Source organism: Chelonia mydas, chromosome 2 (assembly GCF_015237465.2).
Source record: "Chelonia mydas isolate rCheMyd1 chromosome 2, rCheMyd1.pri.v2, whole genome shotgun sequence".
Classification (NCBI taxonomy): Eukaryota; Metazoa; Chordata; order Testudines; family Cheloniidae; genus Chelonia; species Chelonia mydas.
The window spans coordinates 132,889,750-132,896,636 of record NC_057850.1 but is presented as its reverse complement, the minus strand read 5'-3'; positions in this window follow the sequence as shown (position 1 = coordinate 132,896,636).

The window sequence follows — 6,887 nt, the reverse complement described above, 5'->3', positions numbered from 1 at the left end:
ACTAGGATGATCCAAGGAATGGAAAACCTGTCTTATGAAAGGAGACTCAAGGAGCTTGGCTTATTTAGCCTAACCAAAAGAAGGCTGAGGGGAGATATGATTGCTCTCTATAAATATATCAGAGGGATAAATACCAGGGAGGGAGAGGAATTATTTAAGCTCAGTACCAGCGTGGACACAAGAACAAATGGATATAAACTAGCCATCAGGAAGTTTAGACTTGAAATTAGACGAAGGTTTCTAACCATCAGAGGAGTGAAGTTCTGGAACAGCCTTCCAAGGGAAGCAGTGGAGGAAAAAGACCTATCTGGCTTTAAGATTAAACTCGATAAGTTTATGGAGGAGATGGTATGATGGGATAACATGATTTTGGCAATTAATTGATCTTTAACTATTCATGGTAAATAGGCCCAATGGCCTGTGATGGGATGTTAGATGGGGTGGGATCTGAGTTACTACAGAGAATTCTTTCCTGGGTATCTGGCTGGTGAATCTTGCCCACATGCTCAGGGTTCAGCTGATTGCCATATTTGGGGTCGGGAAGGAATTTTCCTCCAGGTCAGATTGGAAGAGGCCCTGGGGGGTTTTCGCCTTCCTCTGCAGCATGGGGCACAGGTCACTTGCTGGAGGATTCTCTGCACATTGAAGTCTTTAAACCATGATTTGAGGACTTCAATAGCTCAGACATAGGTGAGAGGTTTATAGCAGGAGTGGGTATTCTGTGGTGAGATTCTGTGGCCTGCGTTGTGCAGGAGGTCAGACTAGATGTTCATAATGGTCCCTTCTGATCTTAATATCTATGAGTCTATGAGGGTGGCTCTTGGGACAAAGATCAGGTTCCTGACGGAGAGCATCCCTTATCCCTGGATCCCAGCCCTGGCACTCAGACATTCTCATTGTACTGTGTTGATTTTATTCCTAGGAAAAGCAACGCCAAAGGAGGTGTAAGGATCCTGGACTCTATTGCCTGCAAGAAGCTTCAGCCACCTTCACAGGTGGAGGTCACTGTCTTTCATATAATTACACCAGTGCCCTTTCTGGTCTCCAGCTCTGCTCCCTCCAGCAGGACAGAGACAACCCTTAACTCCCAGAGTCCTGATTTCCTGCCTTCCAGGGGCTGAGGGCTTGCATTGTCCCCACCCTGTCATCAGATACTTTTCCTATGGGAATCTCATGAGAGCAGAGAAGGAATCTCCTCTTCTCTTAGAACCAGTCTATTCAGTAAATCCACCCACACTGACCTCATTTTAGCTGCTTTGTTTAGCTGAGATTAGCAGTATCTTCTGAAAACCCTTAGTGTGTGGGGGTGAGGTGGAGCAGGGGAGACTGGAGCTCCAGCAGGTTCCCCTGAAGAACACCACCCTGTCTTTCTGTGGTCAGGCTGGGGTGCCCTGTCTATCATGGAGGTGAAGACCGGATGGGAGCTGCTGGATTGGCCTTGATATGCCGTGTCCTTGTACAGATGAAGGACCGACATCACAGAGATGGCAAGAAGCAAAAGATGTGCCACAGATGGCTGGGAATGGGCTGAACAACCTACAATGATAGGTAAGTAAAACCCTGGCCACATACAGACACCACGGGCATTGGTGTGGCTTGAACCAGGGTCCGTCAGCACAAGCCCCTCTCACTCAAGCTAAAGGGGTCACTCTAGGAGTGTAGGAGAGGTACCAGGTGAGTGTGATGGAATGAATAGAAAGGGGAGCCTGAGCGGAGGTTGCTGGGTCCTTCCCAGTAGCAGCAGGATGCTGCAGGAAGAAGGGTCTGTAAGATGGGAGTGGGAGGGGAGGAGCAGATGGCTGAGGTGGAGATATTTTTACACAGGGAGATGTTTGCATAGGGAGCTTTGAGGTAAGAAGGAGAAGTCCAAACTGGACATGGAAAAAGGGCAGCCAGAGCCAGACTTGGGAAAGTGGGGAAGACAGTACCAGGAGAGGAAGATCATCTCAGCAGCTGCAGTTTGGATGGCTGGCAGGTGGGAGGGAAATTCACCAGAACATGATTCACCAGAACGGCCAGGGCGAGGTGCCTGACTAGCGGTGAGTGGAGAGTCCCGTTACAGAGCATGCTGCAAAGCCAGCAATCCCGTGCCACTGCAGATGCAGAGTCGTTGTCTTTCTCCCCCTACACTGCCAATGGAGGGAAGCGTCTGACCCTGTGAATTTCTCCCTGGCTACAGATAACCCATCCTTGCTCTCAGTGAAATGCTATGGTGTACTGTACACAGCATGGATGACACTCAACCTCAGAATGCTGTTAGCACTGTTGTGGGGTGATGGCCAAATATCATTCATCAGCATTGCTCTCTTAGGCCCCTTTCAGAGTGTATTGAGCCTGTGATGAGCCAACCTTCCCTCCCCCATCCCCGCAGGGCCTGGCTCACAGAAACTCTCAGGGAATGGGTTCCTCCACCACAAGGCGGGGAGTGGAGCTAAGCTGCTCCAGGGTTGTACTGCAGCCTCAGGGCTGGAGTGGCACCTTCCAGTGGGAGAGGGGCTGTACCAGTGGGGCAGGCGGCATCTCAGAAGTGGGGGATAATCTCACGGTTTGGAGACTAGTGACGCAGCTAGGAGGACATTCCTCTAACAATACAAAGGGAGGGTACTAAGCGGTCAAATGGGGTTCTAACTCAGGGTGTTGGGAAGATATTGACTAGAGGTGGTAAAGAAATGTGAAGAGAAGAAACTGAATTGTTTATGCACCATTCCTAGGAGACTGGGTAAGAAGCAGGAGGAACTAAACGTTGTCATTTATATATCAACTGTCCCTATATGCCGAGTGTTCAACCCTGTTAGGTCTGAGAGCCGAGTCTGCCCTTCAAACCCGCAATCGTCCAATCAACACTGAAGAAATCAACCTTTTCTCATATAAACTGATAGCCACAAGTATTTTCTATTTTTCAAAAAGACACTTCCACAACATGACAGATGTGTGGTCATGTTGCTTAAAGCACTATTGGAAGGTGCTCAGATACTATAGTGATTAGCACAGTATAAAAACCGGTAACTAGGGCCCTATCAAATGCACAGACCATTTTGGTCAATTTCAAGGCCATGGGGTTTTTTAATTAGTCAATTTCATGGGTTCAGATATTTACATCTAAAATTTCATGGTGTAACGGTGGGGGTCCTGACCCAAAATTGAATAATGGCGGGGGGGTTGTTTGAAAGTTGTTCTGGGGGTGGGAGGGTGTCACAGACTGCCACTCTCACTTCTGTGCTGGGCTTTGAAGGCAGCAGCCACCAACTTTCCTGAAGCTAGAGGAGGTGGGTCGCAGCTGCTGGGAGTGCCTCAGCTGGTGGCTCCTAGCTGCTAGTCCCTTGGCAGATTAACACAGGGACCCTGACAAAATCCGCAGGGGGCAGAAGCCCCTAGCTGGGTGCCCTGAGCCCCAGGTGGAGCTGCAGGGGGTGGAAGCCCCAAGCCCCAGCTGCAGCCACCTGGTGGAAGCCCTGAATCGGGGCACCCAGAGCCGTGGCAGGAGTGGGGTGGGGGGTGGAAGCCCCAAGGCTGGCGTCCAGAGCTCTGGCGGCAGCCACAGGGGCCAGGAGCCCTGAGACCTGGCAACCCAGCTCCAGCTGCAGTCACCATGGTGCCTTTGTTATGCAGTGATTGTTTTGGGCAGTCTGTGTATTTCTGTTTTCCCGCTCCCCCCATAACTGAAGGTTATCAAGGGGCATTTGAAGGTGACCTGTATATGTTCCATTTCATGTCACTGCATTCAGAATTCCAAAGTTTGCAGGGATTCTTTAAAAGCATGTTTCCCTTCCCTCGACATTCTGTCATGGTCGCCACAATTAGTTCCTTTAAAACAGCAAGGGCAAAATTTTTACCAGTGTTTGTTATGAGTTGAATAAATTGGTTATTTTTCAGAAAAGCTCTTTGTTTTGCACTGCACAGTGTTCAAACTTATCCACTTTGCCCTCTACCCTTCCCCGCCCAACACACACCCCCTTCCTCCCCCCTTCTCTTTTTACATGTAGGAAGCGGTTGAAGAGGGGATCACAGACCCGTGTTGGTAAGATGTTAGAGGTTAACAAAACACGTGTGGTGCATATAATCAGCGAACGCAGAGTGGATTTACAAGTTAAACTGGGGTCACCGTACTGTTAAAGTTTCACCACGTTCACTGCCTCCAGTTCTGGTGCGATTATAGATGTTAGAATTTGATCTCTGCAGGGTTGGGTGTATGGCTCGGTATGTATATCCGCCAAACCCTTTCAGTGAATAAATCCCTTCTGCATATTATTGCTTCATTCCTCGCCTGCCTGGGCTGATCCTGGTCATGCTTCATATTCTTTTATATCAGTGGGCTGATCACGCAGGATATTGGATCGCTCACCTTCAAATATCCTGGTTGCAGGATTCATAATTGAATGTTGTGCCAACCCCCCCCCCCCCACCCCCATCTCTGCTGGTTGATCTCCTAAGGTAGTGAGCCTGCACCTATTACTCTCCGGGGCCGGCATCTGTCCCTTTGCTTACGTGGGTCTGGCGGCTCCTGATACAAAACCCAGGTACACACACAGGGGTGTTCCACCGATTTATAGCAAAGAATATTACGCAAGGGGATGGGAACAAACCAATCAGCCAAAATGGGGATGAGAAGCTTAGGAGAATTTAACAACTGTGAAACAATAGGACAATCCCTTCCCCCACCTCTGGAGGTGACCTAAACCTTCACCCCCAACCAGAGACCTTGAATCCCACCAATGCACACAGGTGACCAGATGTCCCAATTTTATAGGGACAGTCTCGATATTCAGGGCTTTGTCTTATATCGGTGCCTATTACCCCCACCCTCATCCCGATCATTCACATTTACTGTGTGGTCACCCTTGGTGCATACTGAGCTGAGATGCAAGCTGTTTACTAAGAAACTGAGGCATAGTCTACACTAGAAAGGGTTTGCTGGTATTAAAGTGTCATAAAAAAAATCACACCCTTGACATTATAATACTGTCAAAAGTTGGTACTGTGGACCTTGCCCAGAGTGATCACTCTCTGAAGCTCACTTGGAACTGTTAACACAGTAATTTAGGGTATCCCCATATAATAGCCCTGACTTATTTCTGGAAATAAAGAACTCTCACCTGTCTTTCAGCAAACAGTTAAGCTAAGCTGCAGGAAAAAAGGAGTGTTTCCTAATTGCTATACATACATCACTTTTCTGTAAACAGTCGGTGCACCTATCAGTGTTAACTCCTCAGTTCCCAGAAAGTTACACTTGCACCCACGATTACATCAGGTTTGACTTGCATGACTGCTGAAGGAATAAAAAAACCCTCCAGCCATTTTTTCTTTTTAAAGATATTTCCTGCCTTTTCTTGTCATGATATTATCCTGTATGTCTGCTCTAAATTTCTTTTTTGCAGATTCTACTGATTTACATCATACTATGTGGTTTTGACAAGTTACACTATGATTTTTTTTTAACATTTCTTACTGTCTTTGTGCTGTTACATTTCATGCTCCCAGTAATTATTTGTGCACTTTGGTAATTTCATATGTGAGCTCATTTATTCAAATAACACTTTATTTTCATTTAGGAACATAGCTCTAATATCCCTTTGGTAGCATTGGCATGCCCTGTGAATACTGTATTGTTCAGTGTGCCTTATTATGATCACGTGTCTGAAAAGAGTCTGCTTACTATGTGTATAGATATTCTATCTTTGCAATTATCAAAATATGTCAATAATATGTGAAATATCTTCTGTGACAAATACTTAGGGAAATCTGTTGAGGATCGAACTGTGCAGGCTTAGCAATACAAAAAGAATAACATACATCTTGAAATCATGAATAAAAAACAGAACCTTAGCTTGCGTCAATATTCCGCTGACTTTCATTGGAAGGAGAGACATAATTTTTATTATTTCAATTGCAAAATATAATTAAATCTTCAGCATATAGATGATAGGCCTGTTCATTAACCATTGAAGTTATTTGGCATTATAAAATTAACATCAGTGGAATTAGGAGCACAATCCACACAATAAGGTTTTAGCCTTAATAATCAAGCCCTTAAGGCTTATATGGATGTATAACTTCTTATGTAGATAATCTCTTAAAACTAAGTAATATTTTTAAACTGCAATAATGTATGTCATCATTACATCTTAATCTTTTGTGGGTAGCAGAAAGGGAACTTTTCCTTAAGGTAAAAAGTTGAAAGTTGTGTACACCAAAAAGGAAGCCTTAGAACTGTTCCAAATGTACCACGACAGTTCAATAGGTGTACGTAGTGTTGACTGGATTTTATACTTGGCCAGAGGACAAGTCTCAGGAACGTCTCCTCCCTCCCAAGTCTATCATCAGGGTCTTACTTCCCCCAGAGGAAAAACTGATAACGGATAGGGTGCAAAACAAGAACAGGTTGATTGGAATAAGGGTAAGACTAATTCATGTGACAAAGTTCCTCCTCTGCCTTGGTGGGTCCTGCGCTTATTGACGTATTTGTTTGCCTCAGAGATTCACGGCCGCCCTCAGTTTGGCCACTTTTGCTAGTGGCTCAAACCTGCCGTTCACTCAGCTAACCTCATCACTGGCCAGCATGGGGAAAGGGAGGAGAACAATCCCTGGAGTCTCTGCTGACCCACCTACTGGGTCGCAGGATAGGCCAGGGACCTTCCCCTCTGGTGGGACCCACAGTCCAGGTCACCTCCTCTTGTCTCAAATAGGGAGTTGAGGGGAATGGGGAGAACCCGGGCCTGCCCTCTACTCCGGGTTCCAGCCCAGGGCCCTGTGGATTGCAACTGTCTACAGCGTCTTCTTGTAACAGCTGCGTGACAGCTACAACTCCCTGAGCTACTTCCCCATGGCCTCCTCCCAACACCTTCTTTACCCTCACTGCAGGATCTTCCTCCTGAAGCCTGATCACGCTT